Source organism: Salvelinus fontinalis, chromosome 10 (genome assembly GCF_029448725.1).
Source record: "Salvelinus fontinalis isolate EN_2023a chromosome 10, ASM2944872v1, whole genome shotgun sequence".
Classification (NCBI taxonomy): domain Eukaryota; kingdom Metazoa; phylum Chordata; class Actinopteri; order Salmoniformes; family Salmonidae; genus Salvelinus; species Salvelinus fontinalis.
Window position 1 is genome coordinate 48,296,433 of NC_074674.1, and position 15,567 is coordinate 48,311,999.

General features: G+C 44.7%; 17 non-coding genes across 17 annotated transcripts; all 17 read left to right on the forward strand.

The window, feature by feature from the left end:
- Positions 1 to 166: 166 nt before the first annotated feature.
- Positions 167 to 248, forward strand: trnas-gcu (transfer RNA serine (anticodon GCU)). The gene has a single exon. It is a non-coding gene; the product is annotated as a tRNA-Ser (tRNA).
- Positions 249 to 726: 478 nt separating this feature from the next.
- Positions 727 to 808, forward strand: trnas-gcu (transfer RNA serine (anticodon GCU)). Its single transcript has one exon. It is a non-coding gene; the product is annotated as a tRNA-Ser (tRNA).
- Positions 809 to 1,286: 478 nt separating this feature from the next.
- On the forward strand, positions 1,287 to 1,368 carry trnas-gcu (transfer RNA serine (anticodon GCU)). The gene has a single exon. It is a non-coding gene; the product is annotated as a tRNA-Ser (tRNA).
- Positions 1,369 to 1,845: 477 nt separating this feature from the next.
- trnas-gcu (transfer RNA serine (anticodon GCU)) lies at positions 1,846 to 1,927 on the forward strand. The gene has a single exon. It is a non-coding gene; the product is annotated as a tRNA-Ser (tRNA).
- A 1,040-nt stretch (positions 1,928 to 2,967) lies between these two features.
- trnas-gcu (transfer RNA serine (anticodon GCU)) lies at positions 2,968 to 3,049 on the forward strand. The gene has a single exon. It is a non-coding gene; the product is annotated as a tRNA-Ser (tRNA).
- A 1,589-nt stretch (positions 3,050 to 4,638) lies between these two features.
- On the forward strand, positions 4,639 to 4,720 carry trnas-gcu (transfer RNA serine (anticodon GCU)). Its single transcript has one exon. It is a non-coding gene; the product is annotated as a tRNA-Ser (tRNA).
- Positions 4,721 to 7,990: 3,270 nt separating this feature from the next.
- trnas-gcu (transfer RNA serine (anticodon GCU)) lies at positions 7,991 to 8,072 on the forward strand. Its single transcript has one exon. It is a non-coding gene; the product is annotated as a tRNA-Ser (tRNA).
- Positions 8,073 to 9,666: 1,594 nt separating this feature from the next.
- On the forward strand, positions 9,667 to 9,748 carry trnas-gcu (transfer RNA serine (anticodon GCU)). Its single transcript has one exon. It is a non-coding gene; the product is annotated as a tRNA-Ser (tRNA).
- Positions 9,749 to 10,226: 478 nt separating this feature from the next.
- trnas-gcu (transfer RNA serine (anticodon GCU)) lies at positions 10,227 to 10,308 on the forward strand. The gene has a single exon. It is a non-coding gene; the product is annotated as a tRNA-Ser (tRNA).
- A 477-nt stretch (positions 10,309 to 10,785) lies between these two features.
- Positions 10,786 to 10,867, forward strand: trnas-gcu (transfer RNA serine (anticodon GCU)). Its single transcript has one exon. It is a non-coding gene; the product is annotated as a tRNA-Ser (tRNA).
- A 477-nt stretch (positions 10,868 to 11,344) lies between these two features.
- trnas-gcu (transfer RNA serine (anticodon GCU)) lies at positions 11,345 to 11,437 on the forward strand. Its single transcript is given in 2 exon segments — positions 11,345 to 11,381; positions 11,393 to 11,437. It is a non-coding gene; the product is annotated as a tRNA-Ser (tRNA).
- Positions 11,438 to 11,914: 477 nt separating this feature from the next.
- Positions 11,915 to 11,996, forward strand: trnas-gcu (transfer RNA serine (anticodon GCU)). The gene has a single exon. It is a non-coding gene; the product is annotated as a tRNA-Ser (tRNA).
- A 477-nt stretch (positions 11,997 to 12,473) lies between these two features.
- trnas-gcu (transfer RNA serine (anticodon GCU)) lies at positions 12,474 to 12,566 on the forward strand. The gene is given in 2 exon segments: positions 12,474 to 12,510; positions 12,522 to 12,566. It is a non-coding gene; the product is annotated as a tRNA-Ser (tRNA).
- Positions 12,567 to 13,043: 477 nt separating this feature from the next.
- Positions 13,044 to 13,125, forward strand: trnas-gcu (transfer RNA serine (anticodon GCU)). Its single transcript has one exon. It is a non-coding gene; the product is annotated as a tRNA-Ser (tRNA).
- A 477-nt stretch (positions 13,126 to 13,602) lies between these two features.
- On the forward strand, positions 13,603 to 13,684 carry trnas-gcu (transfer RNA serine (anticodon GCU)). Its single transcript has one exon. It is a non-coding gene; the product is annotated as a tRNA-Ser (tRNA).
- A 477-nt stretch (positions 13,685 to 14,161) lies between these two features.
- On the forward strand, positions 14,162 to 14,243 carry trnas-gcu (transfer RNA serine (anticodon GCU)). The gene has a single exon. It is a non-coding gene; the product is annotated as a tRNA-Ser (tRNA).
- A 1,036-nt stretch (positions 14,244 to 15,279) lies between these two features.
- trnas-gcu (transfer RNA serine (anticodon GCU)) lies at positions 15,280 to 15,361 on the forward strand. Its single transcript has one exon. It is a non-coding gene; the product is annotated as a tRNA-Ser (tRNA).
- Positions 15,362 to 15,567: the final 206 nt, after the last annotated feature.

Below are 15,567 nucleotides of genomic sequence, written 5' to 3' on the forward strand. Positions count from 1 at the left end.
AATCAAGCACTGTAGACCACTCGACCTGACAACACATTTGTTAAATGTCTCGATGGGATCGACACATGGCCCCGCAATTGCTATGCTTAACTTTCATTGATTTCAATCAAGGGTTTAAATACAACAACTACAGTATGTGGGGGCAACTGCCACAAGGCAGAAACAGGATGAGGTGGCCGAGTGGTTAAGGCGATGGACTGCTAATCCATTGTGCTATGCACGCATGGGTTCGAATCCCATCCTCATCGTGCGCACAAAAAAACATTGGTTTTGTATGGCATTGGAGATTTTGACTCTCGCAAACACTGATAAGATGGCCCACTGCCACCGCGAAAGCACAGGACTTGGTATCTGAGTGGTGAAGCCGATGAATTACATGTGTGGATTGGAACACAAACATCTTCGCAAAACAGATGTTTTGTCTTCTCTTGCATGGCCCCACATGAATATAGAATCCCTGCACAATCCTAGAGCAAACTGATAAGATTCAGGAATTGAAGAATAGCTTTACCAAGGGCAACCTCAACGGTGGGATTTGAACCGAAAACCTCCCCACACTTAATCAAGCACTGTAGACCACTCGACCTGACAACACATTTGTTAAATGTCTCGATGGGATCGACACATGGCCCTGCAATTGCTATGCTTAACTTTCATTGATTTCAATCAAGGGTTTAAATACAGCAACTACAGTTTGTGGGGGCAACTGCCACAAGCAAGAACAAGGATGAGGTGGCCGAGTGGTTAAGGCGATGGACTGCTAATCCATTGTGCTATGCATGCATGGGTTCGAATCCCATCCTCATCGTGCGCACAAAAAAACATTGGTTTTGTATGGCATTGGAGATTTTGACTCTCGCAAACACTGATAAGATGGCCCACTGCCACCGCGAAAGCACAGGACTTGGTATCTGAGTGGTGAAGCCGATGAACTACATGTGTGGATTGGAACACAAACATCTTCGCAAAACAGATGTTTTTTCTTCTCTTGCATGGCCCCACATGAATATAGAATCCCTGCTATATCCTAGAGCAAACTGATAAGATTCAGGAATTGAAGAATAGCTTTACCAAGGGCAACCTCAACGGTGGGATTTGAACCGAAAACCTCCCCACACTTAATCAAGCACTGTAGACCACTCGACCTGACAACACATTTGTTAAATGTCTCGATGGGATCGACACATGGCCCTGCAATTGCTATGCTTAACTTTCATTGATTTCAATCAAGGGTTTAAATACAACAACTACAGTATGTGGGGGCAACTGCCACAAGGCAGAAAAAGGATGAGGTGGCCGAGTGGTTAAGGCGATGGACTGCTAATCCATTGTGCTATGCACGCATGGGTTCGAATCCCATCCTCATCGTGCGCACAAAAAAACATTGGTTTTGTATGGCATTGGAGATTTTGACTCTCGCAAACACTGATAAGATGGCCCACTGCCACCGCGAAAGCACAGGACTTGGTATCTGAGTGGTGAAGCCGATGAACTACATGTGTGGATTGGAACACAAACATCTTCGCAAAACAGATGTTTTGTCTTCTCTTGCATGGCCCCACATGAATATAGAATCCCTGCACAATCCTAGAGCAAACTGATAAGATTCAGGAATTGAAGAATAGCTTTACCAAGGGCAACCTCAACGGTGGGATATGAACCGAAACCTCCCCACACTTAATCAAGCACTGTACACCACTCTGCCTGACAACACAATTTTTTAATTTCTCGATGGGATCGACACATGGCCCTGCAATTGCTATGCTTAACTTTCATTGATTTCAATCAAGGGTTTAAATACAGCAACTACAGTTTGTGGGGGCAACTGCCACAAGCAAGAACAAGGATGAGGTGGCCGAGTGGTTAAGGCGATGGACTGCTAATCCATTGTGCTATGCAAGCATGGGTTCGAATCCCATCCTCATCGTGCGCACAAAAAAACCTTGGTTTGGTATGGCATTGGAAGATTTTGACTCTGGCAAAGACTGATAAGATGGCCCACTGCCACCGCGAAAGCACAGGACTTCGTATCTGAGTGGTGAAGCAGATGAACTACATGTGTGGATTGGAACACAAACATCTTCGCAAAACAGATGTTTTTTCTTCTCTTGCATGGCCCCACATGAATATAGAATCCCTGCTACAATCCTAGAGCAGACTGATAAGATTCAGGAATTGAAGAATAGCTTTACCAAGGGCAACCTCAACGGTGGGATATGAACCGAAAACCTCCCCACACTTAATCAAGCACTGTAGACCACTCGGCCTGACAACACAATTTTTTAATTTCTCGATGGGATCGACACATGGCCCTGCAATTGCTATGCTTAGCTCTCATTGATTTCAATCAAGGGTTTAAATACAGCAACTACAGTTTGTGGGGGCAACTGCCACAAGACAGAAAAAGGATGAGGTGGACGAGTGGTTAAGGCGATGGACTGCTAATCCATTGTGCTATGCACGCATGGGTTTGAATCCCATCCTCATCGTGCGCACAAAAAAACCTTGGTTTGGTATGGCATTGGAAGATTTTGACTCTGGCAAAGACTGATAAGATGGCCCACTGCCACCGCGAAAGCACAGGACTTGGTATCTGAGTGGTGAAGCCGATGAACTACATGTGTGGATTGGAACACAAACATCTTCGCAAAACAGATGTTTTGTCTTCTCTTGCATGGCCCCACATGAATATAGAATCCCTGCACAATCCTAGAGCAAACTGATAAGATTCAGGAATTGAAGAATAGCTTTACCAAGGGCAACCTCAACAGTGGGATTTGAACCGAAACCTCCCCACAATTAATCAAGCACTGTACACCACTCTGCCTGACAACACATTTGTTAAATGTCTCGATGGGATCGACACATGGCCGTGCAATTGCTATGCTTAACTTTCATTGATTTCAATCAAGGGTTTAAATACAGCAACTACAGTTTGTGGGGGAAACTGCCACAAGACAGAACAAGGATGAGGTGGCCCAGTGGTTAAGGCGATGGACTGCTAATCCATTGTGATATGCACGCATGGGTTCGAATCCCATCCTCATCGTGCGCACAAAAAAACCTTGGTTTGGTATGGCATTGGAAGATTTTGACTCTGGCAAAGACTGATAAGATGGCCCACTGCCACCGCGAAAGCACAGGACTTGGTATCTGAGTGGTGAAGCCGATGAACTACATGTGTGGATTGGAACACAAACATCTTCGCAAAACAGATGTTTTTTCTTCTCTTGCATGGCCCCACATGAATATAGAATCCCTGCACAATCCTAGAGCGACTGATAAGATTCAGAAATTGAAGAATAGCTTTACCAAGGGCAACCTCAACGGTGGGATATGAACCGAAACCTCCCCACACTTAATCAAGCACTGTAGACAACTCGGCCTGACAACACAATTTTTTAATTTCTCGATGGGATCGACACATGGCCCTGCAATTGCTATGCTTAACTTTCATTGATTTCAATCAAGGGTTTAAATACAGCAACTACAGTTTGTGGGGGCAACTGCCACCTGACTGAAAAAGAAAGAGGTGGCCGAGTGGTAAAGGCGATGGACTGCTAATCCATTGTGCAATGCACGCATGGGTTCGAATCCCATCCTCATCGTGCACACAAAAAAAGTGTTGTTTTGTATGGCATTGGAAGATTTTGACTCTCGCAAACACTGATAAGATGGCCCACTGCGACCGCATAAGCACAGGACTTGGTATCTGAGTGGTGAAGCCGATGAACTACATGTGTGGATTGGAACACAAACATCTTCGCAAAACAGATGTTTTGTCTTCTCTTGCATGGCCCCACATGAATATAGAATCCCTGCACAATCCTAGAGCGACTGATAAGATTCAGAAATTGAAGAATAGCTTTACCAAGGGCAACCTCAACGGTGGGATATGAACCGAAACCTCCCCATACTTAATCAAGCACTGTAGACAACTCTGCCTGACAACACATTTGTTAAATATCTCGATGGGATCGACACATGGCCCTGCAATTGCTATGCTCAACTTTCATTGATTTCAATCAAGGGTTTAAATACAGCAACTACAGTTTGTGGTGGCAACTGCCAAAAGACAGAACAATAATGAGTTGGTCGAGTGGTTAAGGCGATGGACTGCTAATCCGTTGTGCTATACACGCATGGGTTCGAATCTCATCGTGCGCACAAAAAAACATTGGTTTTGTATGGCATTGGAAGATTTTGACTCTCGCAAACACTGATAAGATGGCCCACTGCCACCGCGAAAGCACAGGACTTGGTATCTGAGTGGTGAAGCCGATGAACTACATGTGTGGATTGGAACACAAACATCTTCGCAAAACAGATGTTTTGTCTTCTCTTGCATGGCCCCACATGAATATAGAATCCCTGCACAATCCTAGAGCGACTGATAAGATTCAGAAATTGAAGAATAGCTTTACCAAGGGCAACCTCAACGGTGGGATATGAACCGAAACCTCAACACACTTAATCAAGCACTGTAGACCACTCGGCCTGACAACACATTTTTTAAATGTCTCGATGGGATCGACACATGGCCCTGCAATTGCTATGCTTAACTTTCATTGATTTCAATCAAGGGTTTAAAAACAGCAACTACAGTTTGTGGGGGCAACTGCCAAAACACAGAAAAAGGATGAGGTGGCCGAGTGGTTAAGGCGATGGACTGCTAATCCATTGTGCTATGCACGCATGGGTTCGAATCCCATCCTCATCGTGCGCACAAAAAAACATTGGTTTTGTATGGCTTTGGAAGATTTTGACTCTGGCAAACACTGATAAGATGGCCCACTGCCACCGCGAAAGCACAGGACTTGGTATCTGAGTGGTGAAGCCGATGAACTACATGTGTGGATTGGAACACAAACATCTTCGCAAAACAATGTGTTTTCTTCTCTTGCATGGCCACACATGAATATAGAATCCCTGCACAATCCTAGAGCGACTGATAAGATTCAGAAATTGAAGAATAGCTTTACCAAGGGCAACCTCAACGGTGGGATATGAACCGAAACCTCCCCACACTTAATCAAGCACTGTAGACCACTAGGCCTGACAACACAATTTTTTAATTTCTCGATGGGATCGACACATGGCCCTGCAATTGCTATGCTTAACTCTCTTTGATTTCAATCAAGGGTCTAAATTACAGCAACTACAGTTTATGGGGGCAACTGCCACAAGACTGAAATAGGATGAGGTGGCCGAGTGGTTAAGGCGATGGACTGCTAATCTATTGTGCTATGCACGCATTGGTTCGAATCCCATCCTCATCGTGCCTACAAAAAAACTTTGGTTTTGTATGGCATTGGAAGATTTTGACTCTCGCAAACACTGATAAGATGGCCCACTGCCACCGCGAAAGCACAGGACTTGGTATCTGAGTGGTGAAGCCGATGAACTACATGTGTGGATTGGAACACAAACATCTTCGCAAAACAGATGTTTTGTCTTCTCTTGCATGGCCCCACATGAATATAGAATCCCTGCACAATCCTAGAGCAAACTGATAAGATTCAGGAATTGAAGAATAGCTTTACCAAGGGCAACCTCAACGGTGGGATTTGAACCGAAACCTCCCCACACTTAATCAAGCACTGTAGACCACTCGGCCTGACAACACATTTTTTAAATGTCTCGATGAGATCGACACATGGCCCTGCAATTGCTATGCTTAACTTTCATTGATTTCAATCAAGGGTTTAAAAACAGCAACTACAGTTTGTGGGGGCAACTGCCAAAACACAGAAAAAGGACGAGGTATCCGAGTGGTTAAGGCGATGGACTGCTAATCCATTGTGCTATGCACGCATGGGTTTGAATCCCATCCTCATCGTGCGCACAAAAAAACATTGGTTTTGTATGGCATTGGAAGATTTTGACTCTCGCAAACACTGATAAGATGGCCCACTGCCACCGCGAAAGCACAGGACTTGGTATCTGAGTGGTGAAGCCGATGAACTACATGTGTGGATTGGAACACAAACATCTTCGCAAAACAGATGTTTTTTCTTCTCTTGCATGGCCCCACATGAATATAGAATCCCTGCACAATCCTAGAGCGACTGATAAGATTCAGAAATTGAAGAATAGCTTTACCAAGGGCAACCTCAACGGTGGGATATGAACCGAAACCTCCCCACACTTAATCAAGCACTGTAGACCACTCGGCCTGACAACACATTTGTTAAATGTCTCGATGGGATCGACACATGGCCCTGCAATTGCTATGCTTAACTTTCATTGATTTCAATCAAGGGTTTAAATACAGCAACTACAGTTTGTGGGGGCAACTGCCACAAGTAGGAAAAAGGATGAGTTGGCTGAGTGGTTAAGGCGATGGACTGCTAATCCATTGTGCTATGTACGCATGGGTTCGAATCCCATCCTCATCGTACCTACAAAAAAACTTTGGTTTTGTATGGCATTGGAAGATTTTGACTCTGGGAAACACTGATAAGATGGCCCACTGCGACCGCGAAAGCACAGGACTTGGTATCTGAGTGGTGAAGCCGATGAACTACATGTGTGGATTGGAACACAAACATCTTCGCAAAACAGATGTTTTGTCTTCTCTTGCATGGCCCCACATGAATATAGAATCCCTGCACAATCCTAGAGCAAACTGATAAGATTCAGGAATTGAAGAATAGCTTTACCAAGGGCAACCTCAACGGTGGGATTTGAACCGAAACCTCCCCACACTTAATCAAGCACTGTTGACAACTCTGCCTGACAACACATTTGTTAAATATCTCGATGGGATCGACACATGGCCCTGCAATTGCTATGCTCAACTTTCATTTATTTCAATCAAGGGTTTAAATACAGCAACTACAGTTTGTGGGGGCAACTGCCAAAAGACAGAACAATAATGAGTTGGTCGAGTGGTTAAGGCGATGGACTGCTAATCCGTTGTGCTATACCCGCATGGGTTCGAATCTCTTCGTGCGCACAAAAAAACATTGGTTTTGTATGGCATTGGAAGATTTTGACTCTCGCAAACACTGATAAGATGGCCCACTGCCACCGCGAAAGCACAGGACTTGGTATCTGAGTGGTGAAGCCGATGAACTACATGTGTGGATTGGAACACAAACATCTTCGCAAAACAGATGTTTTGTCTTCTCTTGCATGGCCCCACATGAATATAGAATCCCTGCACAATCCTAGAGCGACTGATAAGATTCAGAAATTGAAGAATAGCTTTACCAAGGGCAACCTCAACGGTGGGATATGAACCGAAACCTCCCCACACTTAATCAAGCACTGTAGACCACTCGGCCTGACAACACATTTTTTAAATGTCTCGATGGGATCGACACATGGCCCTGCAATTGCTATGCTTAACTCTCTTTGATTTCAATCAAGGGTCTAAATTACAGCAACTACAGTTTATGGGGGCAACTGCCACAAGACTGAAATAGGACGAGGTGGCCGAGTGGTTAAGGCGATGGACTGCTAATCTATTGTGCTATGCACGCATTGGTTCGAATCCCATCCTCATCTTGCCTACAAAAAAACTTTGGTTTTGTATGGCATTGGAAGATTTTGACTCTCGCAAACACTGATAAGATGGCCCACTGCCACCGCGAAAGCACAGGACTTGGTATCTGAGTGGTGAAGCCGATGAACTACATGTGTGGATTGGAACACAAACATCTTCGCAAAACAGATGTTTTGTCTTCTCTTGCATGGCCCCACATGAATATAGAATCCCTGCACAATCCTAGAGCAAACTGATAAGATTCAGGAATTGAAGAATAGCTTTACCAAGGGCAACCTCAACGGTGGGATTTGAACCGAAACCTCCCCACACTTAATCAAGCACTGTAGACCACTCGGCCTGACAACACATTTTTTAAATGTCTCGATGAGATCGACACATGGCCCTGCAATTGCTATGCTTAACTTTCATTGATTTCAATCAAGGGTTTAAAAACAGCAACTACAGTTTGTGGGGGCAACTGCCAAAACACAGAAAAAGGATGAGGTGGCCGAGTGGTTAAGGCGATGGACTGCTAATCCATTGTGCTATGCACGCATGGGTTCGAATCCCATACTCATCGTGCGCACAAAAAAACATTGGTTTTGTATGGCATTGGAAGATTTTGACTCTGGCAAACACTGATAAGATGGCCCACTGCCACCGCGAAAGCACAGGACTTGGTATCTGAGTGGTGAAGCCGATGAACTACATGTGTGGATTGGAACTCAAACATCTTCGCAAAACAGATGTTTTTTCTTCTCTTGCATGGCCCCACATGAATATAGAATCCCTGCACAATCCTAGAGCGACTGATAAGATTCAGAAATTGAAGAGTAGCTTTACCAAGGGCAACCTCAACGGTGGGATATGAACCGAAACCTCCCCACACTTAATCAAGCACTGTAGACCACTAGGCCTGACAACACATTTTTTAAATGTCTCGATGGGATCGACACATGGCCCTGCAATTGCTATGCTTAACTTTCATTGATTTCAATCAAGGGTTGAAATACAGCAACTACAGTTGGTGGGGGCAACTGCCACAAGACAGAACAAGGATGAGGTGGTATTCGAGTGGTTAAGGCGATGGACTGCTAATCCATTGTGCTATGCACGCATGGGTTCAAATCCCATCCTCATCGTGCCTACAAAAAAACTTTGGTTTTGTATGGCATTGGAAGATTTTGACTCTGGCAAACACTGATAAGATGGCCCACTGCCACCGCGAAAGCACAGGACTTGGTATCTGAGTGGTGAAGCCGATGAACTACATGTGTGGATTGGAACACAAACATCTTCGCAAAACAGATGTTTTGTCTTCTCTTGCATGGCCCCACATGAATATAGAATCCCTGCACAATCCTAGAGCAAACTGATAAGATTCAGAAATTGAAGAATAGCTTTACCAAGGGCAACCTCAAAGGTGGGATATGAACCGAAACCTCCCCACACTTAATCAAGCACTGTACACCACTCGGCCTGACAACACAATTGTTAAATGTCTCGATGGGATCGACACATGGCCCTTTAATTGCTATGCTTAACTTTCATTGATTTCAATCAAGGGTTAAATTACAGCAACTACAGTTTGTGGGGGCAACTGCCACAAGCAGGAAAAAGGATGAGGTGGCCGAGTGGTTAAGGCGATGGACTGCTAATCCGTTGTGCTATACACGCATGGGTTCGAATCTCATCGTGCGCACAAAAAAACATTGGTTTTGTATGGCATTGGAAGATTTTGACTCTCGCAAACACTGATAAGATGGCCCACTGCCACCGCGAAAGCACAGGACTTGGTATCTGAGTGGTGAAGCCGATGAACTACATGTGTGGATTGGAACACAAACATCTTCGCAAAACAGATGTTTTGTCTTCTCTTGCATGGCCCCACATGAATATAGAATCCCTGCACAATCCTAGAGCGACTGATAAGATTCAGAAATTGAAGAATAGCTTTACCAAGGGCAACCTCAACGGTGGGATATGAACCGAAACCTCCCCACACTTAATCAAGCACTGTAGACCACTCGGCCTGACAAACACATTTTTTAAATGTCTCGATGGGATCGACACATGGCCCTGCAATTGCTATGCTTAACTTTCATTGATTTCAATCAAGGGTTTAAAAACAGCAACTACAGTTTGTGGGGGCAACTGCCAAAACACAGAAAAAGGATGAGGTGGCCGAGTGGTTAAGGCGATGGACTGCTAATCCATTGTGCTATGCACGCATGGGTTCGAATCCCATCCTCATCGTGCGCACAAAAAAACATTGGTTTTGTATGGCATTGGAAGATTTTGACTCTGGCAAACACTGATAAGATGGCCCACTGCCACCGCGAAAGCACAGGACTTGGTATCTGAGTGGTGAAGCCGATGAACTACATGTGTGGATTGGAACACAAACATCTTCGCAAAACAAATGTTTTGTCTTCTCTTGCATGGCCCCACATGAATATAAGATCACTGCACAATCCTAGAGCAAACTGATAAGATTCAGGAATTGAAGAATAGCTTTACCAAGGGCAACCTCAACGGTGGGATTTGAACCGAAACCTCCCCACACTTAATCAAGCACTGTAGACCACTCGGCCTGACAACACAATTGTTAAATGTCTCGATGGGATCGACACATGGCCCTTTAATTGCTATGCTTAACTTTCATTGATTTCAATCAAGGGTTAAATTACAGCAACTACAGTTTGTGGGGGCAACTGCCACAAGCAGGAAAAAGGATGAGGTGGCCGAGTGGTTAAGGCGATGGACTGCTAATCCATTGTGCTATGCACGCATGGGTTTGAATCCCATCCTCATCGTGCCTACAAAAAAACATTGGTTTTGTATGGCATTGGAAGATTTTGACTCTGGCAAACACTGATAAGATGGCCCACTGCCACCGCGAAAGCACAGGACTTGGTATCTGAGTGGTGAAGCCGATGAACTACATGTGTGGATTGGAACACAAACATCTTCGCAAAACAGATGTTTTTTCTTCTCTTGCATGGCCCCACATGAATATAGAATCCCTGCACAATTCTAGAGCGACTGATAAGATTCAGAAATTGAAGAATAGCTTTACCAAGGGCAACCTCAACGGTGGGATATGAACCGAAACCTCCCCACACTTAATCAAGCACTGTACACCACTCGGCCTGACAACACAATTGTTAAATGTCTCGATGGGATCGACACATGGCCCTTTAATTGCTATGCTTAACTTTCATTGATTTCAATCAAGGGTTAAATTACAGCAACTACAGTTTGTGGGGGCAACTGCCACAAGCAGGAAAAAGGATGAGGTGGCCGAGTGGTTAAGGCGATGGACTGCTAATCCATTGTGCTATGCACGCATGGGTTTGAATCCCATCCTCATCGTGCGCACAAAAAAACATTGGTTTTGTATGGCATTGGAAGATTTTGACTCTGGCAAACACTGATAAGATGGCCCACTGCCACCGCGAAAGCACAGGACTTGGCATCTGAGTGGTGAAGCCGATGAACTACATGTGTGGATTGGAACACAAACATCTTCGCAAAACAGATGTTTTTTCTTCTCTTGCATGGCCCCACATGAATATAGAATCCCTGCACAATCCTGGAGCGACTGATAAGATTCAGAAATTGAAGAATAGCTTTACCAAGGGCAACCTCAACGGTGGGATATGAACCGAAACCTCCCCACACTTAATCAAGCACTGTAGACCACTCGGCCTGACAACACATTTTTTAAATGTCTCGATGGGATCGACACATGGCCCTGCAATTGCTATGCTTAACTTTCATTGATTTCAATCAAGGGTTTAAATACAGCAACTACAGTTTGTGGGGGCAACTGCCACAAGACAGAAATAGGATGAGGTGGCCGAGTGGTTAAGGCGATGGACTGCTAATGGACTGCTAATCCATTGTGCTATGCACGCATGGGTTTGAATCCCATCCTCATCGTGCCTACAAAAAAACTTTGGTTTTGTATGGCATTGGAAGATTTTGACTCTGGCAAACACTGATAAGATGGCCCACTGCCACCGCGAAAGCACAGGACTTGGTATCTGAGTGGTGAAGCCGATGAACTACATGTGTGGATTGGAACACAAACATCTTCGCAAAACAGATGTTTTGTCTTCTCTTGCATGGCCCCGCATGAATATAGAATCCCTGCACAATTCTAGAGCGACTGATAAGATTCAGAAATTGAAGAATAGCTTTACCAAGGGCAACCTCAAAGGTGGGATATGAACCGAAACCTCCCCACACTTAATCAAGCACTGTACACCACTCGGCCTGACAACACAATTGTTAAATGTCTCGATGGGATCGACACATGGCCCTTTAATTGCTATGCTTAACTTTCATTGATTTCAATCAAGGGTTAAATTACAGCAACTACAGTTTGTGGGGGCAACTGCCACAAGCAGGAAAAAGGATGAGGTGGCCGAGTGGTTAAGGCGATGGACTGCTAATCCATTGTGCTATGCACGCATGGGTTCGAATCCCATCCTCATCGTGCGCACAAAAAAACATTTGTTTTGTATGGCATTGGAAGATTTTGACTCTGGCAAACACTGATAAGATGGCCCACTGCCACCGCGAAAGCACAGGACTTGGTATCTGAGTGGTGAAGCCGATGAACTACATGTGTGGATTGGAACACAAACATCTTCGCAAAACAGATGTTTTTTCTTCTCTTGCATGGCCCCACATGAATATAGAATCCCTGCACAATCCTGGAGCGACTGATAAGATTCAGAAATTGAAGAATAGCTTTACCAAGGGCAACCTCAACGGTGGGATATGAACCGAAACCTCCCCACACTTAATCAAGCACTGTAGACCACTCGGCCTGACAACACATTTTTTAAATGTCTCGATGGGATCGACACATGGCCCTGCAATTGCTATGCTTAACTTTCATTGATTTCAATCAAGGGTTTAAATACAGCAACTACAGTTTGTGGGGGCAACTGCCACAAGACAGAAATAGGATGAGGTGGCCGAGTGGTTAAGGCGATGGACTGCTAATGGACTGCTAATCCATTGTGCTATGCACGCATGGGTTTGAATCCCATCCTCATCGTGCCTACAAAAAAATTTTGGTTTTGTATGGCATTGGAAGATTTTGACTCTGGCAAACACTGATAAGATGGCCCACTGCCACCGCGAAAGCACAGGACTTGGTATCTGAGTGGTGAAGCCGATGAACTACATGTGTGGATTGGAACACAAACATCTTCGCAAAACAGATGTTTTTTCTTCTCTTGCATGGCCCCACATGAATATAGAATCCCTGCACAATTCTAGAGCGACTGATAAGATTCAGAAATTGAAGAATAGCTTTACCAAGGGCAACCTCAAAGGTGGGATATGAACCGAAACCTCCCCACACTTAATCAAGCACTGTACACCACTCGGCCTGACAACACAATTGTTAAATGTCTCGATGGGATCGACACATGGCCCTTTAATTGCTATGCTTAACTTTCATTGATTTCAATCAAGGGTTAAATTACAGCAACTACAGTTTGTGGGGGCAACTGCCACAAGCAGGAAAAAGGATGAGGTGGCCGAGTGGTTAAGGCGATGGACTGCTAATCCATTGTGCTATGCACGCATGGGTTCGAATCCCATCCTCATCGTGAGCACAAAAAAACATTGGTTTTGTATGGCATTGGAAGATTTTGACTCTGGCAAACACTGATAAGATGGCCCACTGCCACCGCGAAAGCACAGGACTTGGTATCTGAGTGGTGAAGCCGATGAACTACATGTGTGGATTGGAACACAAACATCTTCGCAAAACAGATGTTTTGTCTTCTCTTGCATGGCCCCACATGAATATAGAATCCCTGCACAATCCTAGAGCAAACTGATAAGATTCAGGAATTGAAGAATAGCTTTAGCAAGGGCAACCTCAACGGTGGGATTTGAACCGAAACCTCCCCACACTTAATCAAGCACTGTACACCACTCGGCCTGACAACACAATTGTTAAATGTCTCGATGGGTCGACACATGGCCCTTTAATTGCTATGCTTAACTTTCATTGATTTCAATCAAGGGTTAAATTACAGCAACTACAGTTTGTGGGGGCAACTGCCACAAGCAGGAAAAAGGATGAGGTGGCCGAGTGGTTAAGGCGATGGACTGCTAATCCATTGTGCTATGCACGCATGGGTTCGAATCCCGTCCTCATCGTACCAACAAAAAAACATTGGTTTTGTATGGCATTGGAAGATTTTGACTCTGGCAAACACTGATAAGATGGCCCACTGCCACCGCGAAAGCACAGGACTTGGTATCTGAGTGGTGAAGCCGATGAACTACATGTGTGGATTGGAACACAAACATCTTCGCAAAACAGATGTTTTTTCTTCTCTTGCATGGCCCCACATGAATATAGAATCCCTGCACAATTCTAGAGCGACTGATAAGATTCAGAAATTGAAGAATAGCTTTACCAAGGGCAACCTCAAAGGTGGGATATGAACCGAAACCTCCCCACACTTAATCAAGCACTGTACACCACTCGGCCTGACAACACAATTGTTAAATGTCTCGATGGGATCGACACATGGCCCTTTAATTGCTATGCTTAACTTTCATTGTTTTCAATCAAGGGTTAAATTACAGCAACTACAGTTTGTGGGGGCAACTGCCACAAGCAGGAAAAAGGATGAGGTGGCTGAGTGGTTAAGGCGATGGATTGCTAATCAATTGTGCTATGCACGCATGGGTTCGAATCCCATCCTCATCGTGCGCACAAAAAAACATTGGTTTTGTATGGCATTGGAAGATTTTGACTCTGGCAAACACTGATAAGATGGCCCACTGCCACCGCGAAAGCACAGGACTTGGTATCTGAGTGGTGAAGCCGATGAACTACATGTGTGGATTGGAACACAAACATCTTCGCAAAACAGATGTTTTTTCTTCTCTTGCATGTTCCCACATGAATATAGAATCCCTGCACAATCCTAGAGCGACTGATAAGATTCAGAAATTGAAGAATAGCTTTACCAAGGGCAACCTCAACGGTGGGATATGAACCGAAACCTCCCCACACTTAATCAAGCACTGTACACCACTCGGCCTGACAACACAATTGTTAAATGTCTCGATGGGATCGACACATGGCCCTTTAATTGCTATGCTTAACTTTCATTGATTTCAATCAAGGGTTAAATTACAGCAACTACAGTTTGTGGGGTCACCTGCCACAAGCAGGAAAAAGGATGAGGTGGCTGAGTGGTTAAGGCGATGGATTGCTAATCAATTGTGCTATGCACGCATTGGTTCGAATCCCATCCTCATCGTGCGCACAAAAAAACATTGGTTTTGTATGGCATTGGAAGATTTTGACTCTGGCAAACACTGATAAGATGGCCCACTGCCACCGCGAAAGCACAGGACTTGGTATCTGAGTGGTGAAGCCGATGAACTACATGTGTGGATTGGAACACAAACATCTTCGCAAAACAGATGTTTTTTCTTCTCTTGCATGTTCCCACATGAATATAGAATCCCTGCACAATCCTAGAGCGACTGATAAGATTCAGAAATTGAAGAATAGCTTTACCAAGGGCAACCTCAACGGTGGGATATGAACCGAAACCTCCCCACACTTAATCAAGCACTGTACACCACTCGGCCTGACAACACAATTGTTAAATGTCTCGATGGGATCGACACATGGCCCTTTAATTGCTATGCTTAACTTTCATTGATTTCAATCAAGGGTTAAATTACAGCAACTACAGTTTGTGTGGGCAACTGCCACAAGCAGGAAAAAGGATGAGGTGGCCGAGTGGTTAAGGCGATGGACTGCTAATCCATTGTGCTATGCACGCATGGGTTCGAATCCCATCCTCATCGTACCTACAAAAAGACTTTGGTTTTGTATGGCATTGGAAGATTTTGACTCTGGCAAACACTGATAAGATGGCCCACTGCCACCGCGAAAGCACAGGACTTGGTATCTGAGTGGTGAAGCCGATGAACTACATGTGTGGATTGGAAGACAAACATCTTCGCAAAACAGATGTTTTTTCTTCTCTTGCATGGCCCCACATGAATATAGA